This window comes from Juglans microcarpa x Juglans regia, chromosome 3D (assembly GCF_004785595.1).
Source record: "Juglans microcarpa x Juglans regia isolate MS1-56 chromosome 3D, Jm3101_v1.0, whole genome shotgun sequence".
NCBI lineage: Eukaryota > Viridiplantae > Streptophyta > Magnoliopsida > Fagales > Juglandaceae > Juglans > Juglans microcarpa x Juglans regia.
The window spans coordinates 36,013,567-36,029,439 of record NC_054598.1 but is presented as its reverse complement, the minus strand read 5'-3'; the positions used below and the strand labels follow the sequence as shown (position 1 = coordinate 36,029,439).

At 36.9% G+C, this 15,873-nt stretch overlaps 1 pseudogene; it reads left to right on the top strand.

The window, feature by feature from the left end:
- Window positions 1–11,492: 11,492 nt before the first annotated feature.
- On the top strand, window positions 11,493–15,031 carry LOC121255273 (annotated as a pseudogene).
- The last annotated feature ends 842 nt before the right edge of the window (window positions 15,032–15,873 follow it).

Genomic DNA, 15,873 nt, shown 5'->3' with positions numbered 1-15,873 from the left:
TATTGATGGACGATTATTGATAAATACAAATACGTGATTAAAAGTTCACAATTATTTAGTCATTATAAATCACATGAAAGTCTTTATAATTTCCTTTTCCTTTTTAAATTTGGAGACTAGATGCGCATCAAAGGTTAGCAGTTCAGCTGTACATCACTAATAATATCTAGCTCCTCCCCGAAATAAATGATGCGTATACAAGCATTATAATAAAAGTGCGATATAAGGGTGAAATGTAGAATTATGATATAAATAAAATAATTTATTTAATTACAAAAGTTTAACATTGTCAATGGCAAAACGGCGTCGTTTCATTTTTTGTTTAGAATCTCCCCTCCCCAACCCCCCCCCCCCCCGCGCGCGGGTGCCCCGCTAGACCACCCTCCCACTCACCCAGAATCTCTCTCTCTCTCTCTCTCTCTCTCTCTCTCTCTCTCTCTCCAGTCATCGCGCTTTCTGTGTCTCACTCCATCACTCGCCGTCACCATAACCATCGCCACAGTCTTCTATGACTCCATCTTCATCTCCGTCGCCGAAGGTTAAAAACCATAAATCTACTACAATGTTTTGTGATATTTATTTTATGAAATGGAGATTGGAGGAAGGATGGAGTTTAATCAGAGATGGAGGATATGATTTTGTGTATTGTATGCTGTGGAGACTTGATTGTGCATGTGCTTCACTGGTTTGAATGGTTGATGAACAATGTGTACAGTGTGTTCGTGTGTGAATCTCTCCATGATTGGTTTGCTTTTTTCATTTTTTTCAAAATACCCTAAATTATTTTAGGGTTTCGGATTAGGGTTCTAATTACTATCAATACTAAATTTTGAGCTATTGAGCTGATAATAATAAACTGATCTTAGGTTAAAAAATATATATATTATACGTTCCAATTACTATCAATATTTTCTTAGTTTTTTACCAAAATTATCAATTTACACTTTAAGCTATTAATTAAATTTTGAGAATTTACATTAATGTGGAATAAGATCTTATTCTAGTGCCAGCAGAAATTGTAGCTTAATTCCCCAAAAACATCTTTGTATGATCTATTAATATTTGAGATGATTAAATGTTTTTAAATATCGATCTAATTTGTTTTAGTTTCAAAAGCGTAGTTATAGCATGATTTGGTTGAGTATGAGGGGGCCGACGTCGAGGAGGAGGGTGGTTGTGGCGCCCCTGACCCCCATGTACGGAAACACGGGAATCGAGACGCCAAGATGGTGACAACACGATCACGCATCTCAACGATAGTGCTAAGTGTGTGTACATGCAACAGTGTACAATAAACAATGCAGCGGATAATTTTAATAAGTCAACTAAGTACTAGAATTTTTAATACAAATTAACATACGTAAAATGATTAAAAAGAATTATGCAGTTATCCCAAGATAAAAGTATGATACAAGTCCAAATATAAAAATGAGTGATCTCAATCACTCCTCGGGCAGAGCCGTATCCTTAGGCTCACCATCATCTTCCTCTGCATCAAAATCTGTGTTACCATAAAACGGTACCGCAGGTAAGTATAAACGAAACAACCACGAGATAAAAATATATTAATGCAACCAACATGCATGCATATAATGAAATATGCATCAGACCCAAAATATCATTTTCCCAAAAAATGAATATTTTCCAACACACGCCAAAATCTCATTTTGGCCCAAAAATAATAATGCATCATTTTCTTAGAAAATGACCCACACAAAACCATTTTTTCCATCACACGCTATTTTCCCATAAAATAGCCTGCCCATTAAACAATTTTACCGTATGCACCATTATCTCCCATAAGGACCATCCGCACACCCTAGCTCCCTTCGTCACACCATGGGTAACGACCGTGCATGTGACTTTGTAACAAGCGATGCCTAGTTCCGCGCCCAGCGTGTACGTGGCCAAGCATCCTCTAACCCCCGCCAGCAGAGGGGCTACGGAGTCGGCACGAGAGTGTTACCATCCTGTCCGATCCCGTTGTCACCCAGCGACAACCCAGGGGACGTCACTCAGTATATTCTGTTCCCGAGTAACCAGAGAAGCTCCACCGAGATAATGTCCCATCTCGGCTTGGGGTCGTGATACGCACCACCCAAAAATCCTTTAACACATGAAAATCCAGTTTTCAATAAACACATGAACATTAATACAATTACACAAAAATCAATTTCATTTACAAACATGATCATGCATGCAAATATGCCATGTACATGAAACGACATATTATCCAACAACCAACAACTCCCAACACAAATAAAACACACAAACAACTCCATCCTCCAATCCATCCGACTCCCGTACTCCTTGAACTCAGTCCGGCATAACCAACCAGTTCACAGTAAAATGAGTTAGTGCAAAAATACATTGAAATCACGAAAGTTCTTTAGAAAAATACTTACAGCGCTATATAATAATTTCCAAAGGATCACAAAGATGCAAGAAGTGGTGACTTAGTAACGTAACAATGCAAAATGCACTGTGGCCCTGTGTCTCAAAAACCCACTTTTGAACAGGGTTAAACCAAGACCCGAGATTGATAGGGTAGGGCTTAGGGATGTCGGTGAAGCTAATAGTGATGGTGGTTGGCCGTATGTGGTGGCGTAGAGGGCGGTTGAAGTCCAAAAAGCCCAAAACGAAAATGTTGATGAATGTGCTTCACCGGTGGTAGATCGGGGCTGAGGATGGGTGCATTAGGTTGCTAGGAGGTCGAGGATGAAGTGGTGAAGAAATGATGGCCGGAGGTGGCGGTACGGCGGCGAGCGAACACAAGAGGTGTCACGGCTTTACGTCGTGCGTGGGGACAAACGGCGGCGCTAGAGAGGCTGAGATTAGAGGGTGGTGGTCTTCGGCTGGTGGGGAAGGGAAGGAGAAGGCCGGTGAGGCACACGGCAGCGCGCGGCAGTGGCTGGGTGGAGGAGAAGAAACGCACAGGGAGAGAGGGAGAGAAAGCCTTCGCGCACGGGAAGAGCAGGGTGACCAGCCTGATCTAGTATTTATTTTAATTTCATTTTCTAATTTCTTATTAATTTATTTATTTTCATTTAATTGGTATTAATTAATTTCATTTCAAATTTTATTGTTATAGTGATACATGAGACGGCGTCTACGGCTACCTTCGATGCAGTACGACTTTGTATTGGACGCACCATTGCCATGGTTTGCACAATTTGTCCTTTATTTAATTTTTTGCATTTATAATTTTATATCATATTTTAGTAACTAATTATTTTGCTTGTATATTTTTTAGCTTTTATATTCTCAATATACATATGTTGAATCCTAATGACCGATTTATGCTCATCTGCCTCATTTTCGTCTCAAATTCCAATTGCCCAATCCCAATCTCATCTTGGTTAGTACTTTTAATATTTTGTATTTTAATTTTTAAAATTTTTGTTTCATTTTATAACTTTATAATTCTAATTTGTTTTATTTTTAACTTATTAATATTTCAGGTTTTATAACTTATTAATGTTTATGATCTTGATTTTCAGTCTCACAGCAGTCGACACAACTCATCACTCAGTGAACTCACTGCCACAACGCCATCCCAAATTGATCAAATTGAAAAGTTATGAGTTATAATTATTAATTTACAATTAAGTGTAATGTTGCTACAATAGTTAATCGTACAATTTGTAATATTTAATATTTTTAGAAGAGTTTGTAATATTGTAATAGTTTAAGTTGCTAAATTTGTAATTTGTAATGGCTTGTAATTTGTAATAGCTTGTATAATTGTAAATTGTAATTTGTAATAGCTTAGTGTCTTAGTGATGATTATTACTTAATTATTTAATAGTTAAAATTTAGTATATAGTTAATAGTTCTATCTATATATATGTATATATTTTTTCAATTTTTAAATATATATATATATATATATATTTTTAGTTAAATTATGGACCCAAAGTGGTCCAAAAATGGATTCTGGGCCCAAAACGGCCCAAAAATAGATTCTGTGTCATTTAGGGCCCAGAAAAATGAGCTGAGCCACAGGCCTAATAAGGGGGGTGGACGGATTGGGGTCCACCCCCGCACCCCAGCGAACGAACGGGGTACCCTGCCCCCACATGGCATAACACACATCAGACAATATACAACTTCACAACAGTCACAATATTTCACAGTTTCACAAACCCAACTACATGGGTAATCCCATCCTCCATCAGGCCCACGGCCCAATTTCCAACCACTACTGCGATATCAAGCCCAACATTTCATCGGACCCAAAGCCCTTCTGTGATACCCCATATTTACGTGTATTTTGACTAAGAAAATTATTGTAGATTATGAGCTTTCTTGTTTTAAATGTTAGATGATTTACGTTATATTATTTTAAGATTTTTAATTGTTAAGTCAATGTGTTTTTCTTGTTATTAATTATTGTTCATTATTTAAATTGCTCTTTATTTTAAATTAGTTTATTATTGGATTTAATTATTTTATTTTCATTTAATCACTACGTTTAAATTATTTTATTTAACTTGCTGTTTTGAAATCTTTTTCGTTTGATCATTTTTGTGACCCAAGATGTGAGGATTGGACCTCATTTCTTTCCCTCACTTTTTTCTTTTCCTCTTTTTCTTTTCTTTCTCTTTTCTTTTTCCCCCCATTTCTTTTCTCCTCTCTCGCTATTCTCTTCCGCGCGCGCAGCACCCCTCCCCTCTCTCCCGTGCGTTTTTCTCCTCCACCCAGCCCGCCGCCGCGCGTCGCCGTGACCAACACCGCCCCTCTCCACCCACGGCCACAGTGCATTTTGCATTGTTCTGTTGCTGTGTTGCCACTTCCTGCAGCTCCGTGATCCTTCAAAAATTATAATAAAGCAATGTAAGTATTTTCTCAAAGAAATTTCGTGATTTAAATGTATTTTTGCACTACCTCATTTTATTGTGATCTGGTTGGTTATGCCTAACTGAGTCCGAGGAGTAGGGGATCGGATGGATTGGAGAATGGAGTTGTTTGTGTGATTGGATTGTGTTGGCAATTGTTAGTTGTTGGATAATGCGTCATTTCATATACATTGCATTGCACGCATGTTCATGTTTGTAAATGAAAACTGGGTTTTCGCATGATTGCATACATGTTCATGTGTTTATTTGAAAACTGGGTTTTCATGTGAGAAATGATTTTGAGTATGTTTGAAATGATTGGATTGACTGGTTTGAGAAAAAGGAAAAGAGACTGTAAGGATGGTGGTAAGCAGGGATGGTAGTATAGTCCCGCCTGCGATTCCAGTCTACTGTGCACGCAGTAGTGATGGTGGTAAGAAGGGATGGTGGTGTAGTCCTGCCTGTGATTCCCCCTACGGTGCACGCGGTAGGGATGATGGTAAACAAGGATGGTGGTAGAGTCCCGCCTGTGATTCCCGCCTACAGTGCTCTGATAATACCTCTTGTATGAAAATGAACTATAAGGATGGTGGTAAACAGGGATTGTGGTATAGTCCCACCTACAGTGCATGCGGTAGGGATGGTGGTAGAGTCTCGCCTGTGATTCCCACCTACAGTATCTGATAAATGATTTTGTTGTCGATTTATGCTTTAATGGTTACGAGCACACTTTCTGGGAAAATGATGGATTATTGATTTGAGTCATTTTCTGGGAAAATGACGGGAAATGTGTTTATGGATATGTTTTGGGCCAAATGGGATTCTGGCAAGCGTTGGGAAATATTCATTTTCGAAAAAAATGATGTTTTGAGAATAATGCATATTTCATCATATGCATGTATGTTGGTTGCATTAATGCATTTTTATTCTCGAGAGTTGTTTGGATTATACTTACCTGCGGTACCGTTTTATGGTAACACAGATTTCGATGCAGATGAAGCTGAGGGTGAGCCTGAGGATTCGGCTCCGCCCGATGAGTGATTTGGGATCACTCGTATCTGTATTTGGCTTTGTATTATATTTTATCTTGGGATAACTGTGTAACTCTTTTTAAATGTTTTACTTATGTAAATTTGTCTTAAAAATTCTGGTACTTAGTTGACTTACTTAAATTATTCATTGTGTTGTTTATTGTACATTGTTGCATGTACACACACTTGGCACTATCGTTGGGATGTGTGACCCATGTTATCATCATCCCGACGTCATGATTCTCACGTTTCTGTATGTGGGAGTCGGGCCATCACAGGGGGTATCAGAGCAGTTAGACTCTAAGTAAAACCACATGTCTCGTAGGTGCAGTACCAGGAAATTTTAAAGTTGTGATTTGAAATTATTTTGTTGGAAGTATGTTATTTTAATTGTTTTATTTATTTTATTGTACGTTACTTTGTTTGTTTATTTATTTTATTTTATGTTATTTTATTTTATTTAGTTATTTTATTTTATGGTAGGCTATTTTATTTGTTTTAATTATTTTATTGTGTACTACTTCATTTGTTTTATTCATTTTATCTTATGATATTTTATTTTGCTGGTTTTATTCTATTTTATTTTATGTTATATTGTTGTATTTCAATTTATTTTGCTATAGTTGTATTTTAATTTGTTTTGAGTTGAAAGTGGGGTTAAGGGTTACGTTATGGTAAGAAGATGATACGATCAAGAATGTAATTGTTAGGTATAAATATTTAGGCTTCGTTTGGAACTATAAGTCATCTCAGCTTATCTCAATTCATCATTACAACTTTTTCAAATCCCAATACAAAATATAATAAACAATTCAACTTTCTCAAATCTCAAAATAATAATAATATTAAAAAATAATATTCTAACAATATTTTATCATCTCAACTCAACTCACTTCAACATCCAAACACAACCTTAGTGTAGTAGGTTTGAACTTTTATCGACTTAGTTTGCTTTTGTAATCTTGAGGCATGAAGGGAACGGTTTGGTTTGGGTGATCTCTTTGGGGAGTAGGGTAATTGAGGTTTTAGATTTCGTTGAGATTTGACACGAGGCTTTAGAATAGGAGGTTGTAAGTTCAACAAACTTTAAGGATAGATTTACGAGAATTTCACCAAAGGTTTAAGGTTTTGCATACTTTAGGAAATGATTTGTTATCATTTAATGTTTTAGATTTTGAAAGCTTCTGGAGTTGATTGTTTTATTATTGGATATAAGTTTGTCAATTTTACAGATTTCAGAAGGTGATTCTTATATAATTTAAGGTTTTAAAGTTTTAGAATTGCATATTTGAAGGACTAATTTGTAATAAGATTTGAGTTTTTAATTCTGCAGGCTTGGTGTGCTAGCTTGATTTATTTTGGAGATTGGTTAATCTGTGACCATTAAATAGGGTTGATCAGAGTTGAGTTATTGATATAGGAATTTTCAAGGAGAATATTTCTTCGGGGATTGAAGGTATTGATTTAGTTCGTGTATTTCTATGAGAATTGAAGATTTGGTTTGAATTGGGGAAAATAATTGTTATTAGTTCGAGGTTTTAGTGGCAGGTTTTGGGATTTGATCCATAACATATTTAAGGATAATAGTTAGTGCAGATTCAGGAATGAATTCTTGGTGAGTTTGAGGAAAGTGTGTAATAGTTCATAGTTTTGGGAGATCAAGAATTTTCTACCAAATGTGGTGAGAGTTTTCTGGTTAGTAGGTGTTGAGGTTGAGCTATCTCGTACTCAATGGTGTTATGTTGTGATATAATTAAGGATTCAAACCATGTGTTGATCTTAAGGGATTATTGGTGATTTGAAAATTTGAGATGATACTTGTAATTAGAGATTAAACTTTTGGTGGTGCGGATTTAAGATATAATTCTTGTTGATTTTGAAAGAATAGGTCTGGATGATGGAAATGTTTATTGATGGTTAACTTTGGAAGTGGCTAATAGGTTACCAACTTCTAGAATACAATGAAGGTTTGTGAGTTTTAACATAAGAGTCGATTGAGGTTAGAGCAGTTCGTGTTACGAAAATAATAATCATTGGATTTTGCTGAGTGTTGTATTAATGTTTTTGTGGAAATGGAGATTTTGGATTACATGGCCGCCCTAGGAGTATTAGACGTGATGTGTCATTGGGAGACTAATGCGAGCATAATGGAATCGCCTATGCGAGCATGGCAGGGCAGTTTCGAAGGAAAAAGTTTACGGGAGTGGGAAGGGGAAGGCCAGGGGTGGTTGTGCAACCACTGAAACGTCGCTGATAGCTGAGGCACACGGCCACACTGGGTTGAAAGACATTCCTAAGGCTATGAGAAGGGGGATTCGAGCGAGAGGAAAAATGGTAGATGCTTACCGATAGGGTGCAGAGTTACAGTGTGGGTGGCAGCTCGGTGGCTAGAGGGTGGCGCAAGGCGGCAAATCTGGCAGTGCACAATGGAGACCCAAGAGGGAGAGAGAGCGTGAGAGGGAAGGAGAGATCAGTGTGGCTTAAGAAGGAAGGTATGCCCAAGGGGTGGAGGTCCAACGTGCATGAGGGTGGCGAAGCGCAGCTATAGGCTGCGGATCTGGGCCGCAATGTGCGGAAACCGTGTGAGAGAGTGGGCTATGTGAGGGGCAGATCGGGGAGACAAGTGGTTGGGTTCGGTAGAAGGGAGGGTCGCTGGCGTGAGGGGCTAAGTGCGGTGACTCCGATGGCTGCAACGACGATGCTGCTTGTGCCGAAGTAGGGAACCCATGTGAGAAGGAGAAGGAAAGGAGAAGGAAAGGGGAAGGGAGGGAGCTGCGTCGTGGGTGGGTTCGATGAGGAGGTGGTCACCAGTGAGAGGAAAGGCTGTTGGTGCAGTGGCGGTGGCTGGACTATGAAGGCGCCACTGGGCTGAAGAGAAAAGGAGAATCGGTAACGAAGAGGGGGCCGTCAGCTAAGCTAAAGGGAGAGGGAGGAAAGAGAGGGAAAGTGGGAAATGGGGAGAATTAGGGTTTCTCTTGGGAATTTAATCCCAACCATCCATCTAAGGGTCCTTAGATGAATCTAACGGTGGAGGTTAATCCTGAAAAATAAAATAAACAATAATAATACTAATGAATAAATTAAAATACCCTAATTTTTGGGTCTCACACCTACCTTACACGTATGAAGTGAATTGAAACCATGCCATGACTAAAGTTCTCAATAAATGGAATGGTGCCCCTCGTAAAGCCAGTTCTTGGGAGTATGTACTGGAAATTACGCAAACCTTTATCCACAGTACCTTGTGAGCAAGGTTCTTTAAGGTGGGAGGGATTGTTAATAGCTTTGTGGATAACGATCTTTGAAGTGTGGAGGAATATTGCAGTGTGACATGATGAAGATGAAACAGTGGGCGGTAAATAAGGAAGGAAAGGCTGAAACAGTGCGTAGAAGTAATCAAACAGGGCGTTTAATACTTTTGTATGGGTAAACATGTGTAATAGTTGAGTGTATAAGGCAGGAAGGGAAAACGGAAAGGATCATCAGAATTTAAAACTTGTTGGTGGCCCATTCTTGTGTTAATAAAGATTCAGTTCTTCTCATTTTCTTTTCATTTTGTTTTTGTTTCATTACGTAAGGGAACCCATAACAGAATCATTGACGTCCAAATAAAACACCAATTATATATGCTGCTTGTTATTTTATCTTGTTTGTTCTATTATTCCTACCTTATAGTGGTCATGTCCTTAAATCATTCCCAACACACATGTACGTAATTTATGATCTCTTATTCATTTTAGGACTTTAAAGTCCACATAAGAATTATAGGGGATCTGGATTCTCGTTACACTCTTTTTATTAATAGCATATTCTATAAAGCAAGACGTTGAATCCGTATGGAAAAGATGTAGTTTTTGGAATCCAATGGACGTATATCTCTAAAAATGGAGGCACAAGCAAAAACATCTAGTTATATTTAACTGAAATCCAAAGAAGACTGTCATTATCACTTTTCAAGAGATTTACCTAGTGTTTATATCTTTATAATGATCATGATCAAAGAATTTTAGAGCTTTATCTTTAGGTTTAGTTAATTTAGACGTTAATGATATTGATGAAAATTTTAAGAATTAGGTACTAAATATTACATGATTAAAGTCCGCCGGCTATCCCGATATGCATGGCGCCAATAGTGTGCATGCATGGCTGGTGTACATGTTTGGTAGGGCAAGTTGTTTAGGGTACTACTCTCTAACCCTAAACCCTAGACTGGTACTCCTATATATATGAAGTTATATAGATCAGATTATAGCGCACAAATTCAAAGTGTTAATTAAATACATATAGGTGTGTGTAAATACATACTAGCTCGTGGCCGAATATATATTGGAGGAAATTACTATGTTTATTGAAAACTCTATTTCTACAAATGAAATTAGATATTTTGTTCAAATCTGTTGTCATTTTCTAATAAGTTTCCACAACTACAACTTATATTGTCATTTTCTACTTGTTTCCGGATGTTGGTGGTGTTGCTGGTATTTGTGATGGTTACGTGTGCTTGTGTGGGGCAGCTAGGGCTGCAATCGAGCTAAACTGAGCCAGTCTTTGGTTGTCGAGCTCCGCTCGACTCAAAATATTTCGGCTCGAGATTTTTATTTATTCTTTTTTCGAGCTCAACTCGGCAAACTAAATTTTGAACTCTAACTCGAGCTCGTCCCAAAAACGAGCTCAAGCTAGCTCGGCTCGAATTGTTTTTTTTTTTATTTTTCAAATAAGACTTAATAATTAATAAATTGGATAAATAAAAAATCTAATATTGAATTTGTACAACTAACAAGTAGAACCTCTATTAATCAATTATAAAGATTTTAAAATTTTATAAATAATTAATATCTAACTAGTTGATATTTATCCTTAATAACAATATATTATATACCTACAGAAATTACTAATACAAACACATAATATGATAGCATATATCTATTTCATAGAAATTATCTAGTATATGAAATTATTAAAACTTATCAACTAATTATTATACAAATTATAAAATAGCTATGAAGTATATTCAATATATAGATATATAAGTAATTAGGTTACATATTATATATAAATATATATTTAATTATAAAAGAGTTATGCTCATATTATTAGCTAATACTTATATATATATATATATGTACATGTATATATACATAAGTGTGTATATATATTTATCAATATATGAATGAGTTTTAATTAATCGAGTCGAGCTATTGAGTTGACTCTTGTATAAACGAGTGGGCCTTAACGAGTCTTAGCCAAGTCGAGCCAAGTCTTGCCGGGCATGTGTCTTTTACTAATCAAGCAGGTATCTACTTTCACGGACGAGCTTTTTTTTCACGAGTCTCATACACCCATCACTGTTTAACAATCTCTCTCTCTCTCTCTCTCTCTCTCTCTCTCTCTCTCTCTCTCTCTCTCTCTCTCTCTCTCTCTCTCTCTCTCGGTGACTACACAACTTCATATATATGACGCCTCTCATACACCAAGTTTCTCCTAAATATTCGCTTTGTTGGCATTAATTAAATAGATATATGTGCACGTGCGCGCACGCACGGACACACACAGACACAAATATATATATATATATATATATATATGTTTCACAGCAACCCATTCATTCCCACCCACCTAAAAAACACAAGCTTTTCTGAAGAGCTTCTCAAGTATATATCCTTACATTCTTGATTCGATCCAAAACTACAATCCCACCATTCGACTCCCATCAACAAACCGCATCTCACTAGTAACAGCAAGAACAAGCATTGTTTCTTGTCCTCCCCAAAGCATGGTCTCTAGAGAAAACTCAAGTGACTCCATTGTTGTTCGAAGATCCGCAAATTACAAACCTACCATTGTCATTATGATTGTATCCGATCACTGACAAGCGAATATGTGGTACATCATACATTTTGCTATTAATATTATTTATTTTTTATCTTAGTATTTTTTGCATCTATTTTTGGATTATTGGTACTTGGCTTATGAGAAAATTGGATTCTCAGGGAGACTCATTCAACATAAGAATTGCTAACTTGAAGGGAGAAGTGACAACGATGTTACACAAAGCATTGGAGCCTTTAAAGCAACTTGAGTTGATTGATATCTTGCAAAGACTTGGGTTATCTTACCACTTTGAGGATGATATAAGGAGGATACTGAGTAGTATATACAATACGAATCGTGATGATCCTGATATGTGTAAGAAGAAGAGTCTATATGCCACGGCTCTTGAATTTAGATTGCTAAGACAAAACAGATATAATGTTCCCCAAGGTAACAAATATTAGAGTTTTATTTTTATTTTTTCAATAAGTTTTGAACACTAGTAACCCCTCTTTAAAGCTAACTATTAGCATGGTTTATTAATTGCAGAGATTTTCAATAGTTTCACTAATGAAAAGGAGCGTTTCAAGGAATGCCTTTGCAATGATACTGAGGGAATGTTGGCTTTGTATGAAGCCTCATTCCTTTTGCTAGAAGGTGAAAACATCTTGGAAGAAGCAAGGGATTTTGCAGCCAAACATCTCAAAGACTACGTGAAGCAAAGCAAAGATCAAAATCTTTGTGTGATGGTAAACCATGCCCTAGAGCTTCCATTGCATTGGAGGATGCTAAGGTTGGAAACGAATTGGTTCATTGATGCATATAGGAGCAAGAAAGATGCGAACCCTATTTTTCTTGAGCTTGCATCATTGGATTTCAACGTGGTACAAGCAGTCCACCAAGAAGAACTAAAAGAAGTGTCAAGGTAAAATCACTTTCTATCCTTTTTTTTTAGTTTTTAATCTCAACAAGGTTAACTACAAGGAGCTTTACTTGGTATACAATTCGAAAGGCAGTAAAATGCATTGCTATAATTCTAAACTAGGACTGAATAGGAACCATTGGAACTGCTCGTCACCGATTGGCACCGGCCTTCAGGTTCCAAAATCGGTTGAGAATTGGTTGGCCAGTGGTCCAAATATATAGAAACTGATTTCAATCGATTTGGTTCTGATTTTAACACGGTTCAAATCGATGAACTAACAGATTAAATATATATTATTTTATTCCTATATAAAACAATGCGGTTTAACTTAAGTATGTTAAATGGCATCGTTTTATAAGAGCTTTTTTACAAAATAATAATAATTTAAACGAGGTCGTTTAGTTTAATACTTCTAATGCCATCGTTTTGGGTTAAGGTTGCCCAAACTCCTGAGCCCCCCTCCCCCTCCATTTATCCAGTGCAGTTTCTCTCTCAAACTCTCTCATCTCTCAGACAGTCAAACATATTTCATCTCTCAGTTCTCCCTCTCCCTCACATCTCTCTCTCATCTCTCAGTTCTCCCTCTCGATGAGACTCAGATCATTCGCTCAGTCGCCTCGACACCATCTCTCTCCCTCCAACAAGAAAAAGCCCTAAAGTCCCAAAACCAACCAAAAAATCACTGAAATGACCAAAACCTGCCAAAACCGATACGATTGATTTTCTCCCCTCAATCGGTTGGTTCAGCCAGTTTTATATAAATAAAAAAAAGGGTCATTTCACCTACTCTAGACTAATATATTCTTTTGTTGGTTTATATAAAGCTGGTGGAGGAGCACTTGTATTGTAGAAAAGATGAGCTTTGCAAGGGATAGGTTGATGGCCAATTTCCTATGGACAGTGGGAGTATCATTCCAGCCTGAGTTTGGATATAATAGGAAAATGTTAACAAAAGTCAATTCGATGATAACCACAATAGATGATATGTATGACATACATGGCACTTTGGATGAACTTGAGCTCTTCACAAATGTCGTTGAGAGGTTTGTATTAATGGCAATAAACATCTAATGCTTCATATATCGCTAATCGTTGACGTATAAACTTAAGGGCACTAAGCTTTTGTAATTCCAGATGGGATGTCAATGCAATGGAACAACTCCCTTACTATATGCAAATATGTTTCCTTAATCTCCACAACTTGGTTAATGAAATAGTTTTTCACACTCTCAAGGAAAAAGAACTCAACATCATTCGATTACTTCATAAAGTGGTAAGACCTTTGACTTGTAAATTCTTCATTATACTTACCTGACGTTTTTTTTCCGAAGGATAATGTTATGTATTATATTTCCTCAGCGTATTACTCCACTATCATTGTTTCAGTGGGCAGATTTATGTAGATCTTATTTCTTGGAAGCAAAGTGGTACTACAACGAATATACACCAAGCCTTCAAGAATACATTGAAAATGCATGGATTTCAATATCAGGGCCAGTTATACTAGTGCATGCTTATGTTTTCATCACAAATCCTTTAACAAAGGAGGCATTGGATTGCCTTGAAGAGTATCCCAATATGATCCGTTGGTCATCAACGATTGTACGACTTGCAGGTGATCTTGGAACATATGTGGTAAGCAAAACCACGTGCACTATCAACCAATTATGAATATCATCAAGTTTTTTGCACTACACACGAACATATGATAATAGCCTTTTATATTTCTGTGTATATATATGTTTTGAGACTGATCAGGATGAGTTAGAGAGAGGTGATGTTCCGAAATCAATACAATGTTACATGAATGATGCTGGTGCTAGTGAAAAAGATGCTCGTGAATTCATTAGTTCCTTGATTAGTACAATTTGGAAGAAGATCAATGAAGAACGTCTCTCTACAACTTCTCCCTTCTCTCCAATATTTACCGAAATCACAATGAACCTTTCAAGGATGGCGCAATGCATTTACCAATATGGAGATGGGCATGGCACGGAAGACCTTGAAACTCTGGACCAAGTGTTAGCATTGCTTGTTCATCCCATTACCCTGCCCAAAGATCAGTATGCATGATGAGCAATTGACATATACATATGGATACATGATGGAAGTTTCCACTTGATTAGAATTGTTAGTTTTACTACATTGCATAAAAGCGTTTTTTTTTTTCCTTTTGTCAATTTCCTCCCTATGTGTGCCAAAGTTTATGTTTGTTGTGCAATATTGTTTAGCTCCTCACGAAAATACATTATGTACAAGCCAAACCTAATTAATTTGCTTGCTTAGTTTGTCTGAAAAATAAAAACGCTTTTATACATGATTAATGCGTGCTACACTTCTTTATTGAGGTTGCTACATCATACACGCATTGCAGTCATTTTGATTCTGTAAGAGGTTTGTATCAATTAATGGCAGCAGTACTTACACCTCCCATACTTTTAATAAGCTAGAACATATGGTAAGTACGACAGTTCGAGCATGGGGAGCCATTTTTGTAACGCCCCGTCCCCGAGGGTGCGGAGAGTTAACTCATATTACCTGATACTCAACTCCAACTTTGTTAATACTCTTCCAAAAGCTCCAAATCGAACGTAAACACTTCAAATTTAATTAACCACACATACTCGTATATAAAATCCTCAATACAATAATCCCAAAAATTATCAACTTCTCTACATGTCACATAAACTCACATTTCAACAATATAATTATCAAAAATCACTAATACTCATCGAAAACTTTATATTCTTAATCCACTATTCTTAAGTCATCTCACCCAATTCTTCATGGTCCTGATCCTCATTTGAAATATCCAAAAAAATCATCTGAAAATATTATAAATAAGAGGGGGTGAGTTATCAACAACTCAGTAAGCAGAGAACATATACTAGTATGCAAACATGAGCATTTACAGATTTCAGAATGCAGAACAAAACACTTTTTATTTTCTTTTCAGAATGCAGAGTCATAACATGCTATCAAAATATCAGAGCAAAGTTTCCAAAAAAAATATTCTTATTCAAAGTCTTTTGGCATAGCATAACTGACCACCATCATACCAGAATATCACAAAGCATCAGAGGCCATGTTTAACCTCCGTGGTAGGGTTGTGCAAACCCCGATAGCTAACCGAGTAGAAACAGAATGTGAATCTTCCCCTTATTTATTCTCAGAGCCCCGAGTGTGCACACAGGAAAGACCACCAGAAAATCACTTTGTTTCCAAAGTGTGTGCACCAGAAACAGAACAGTTGGTACCAACCCAAACA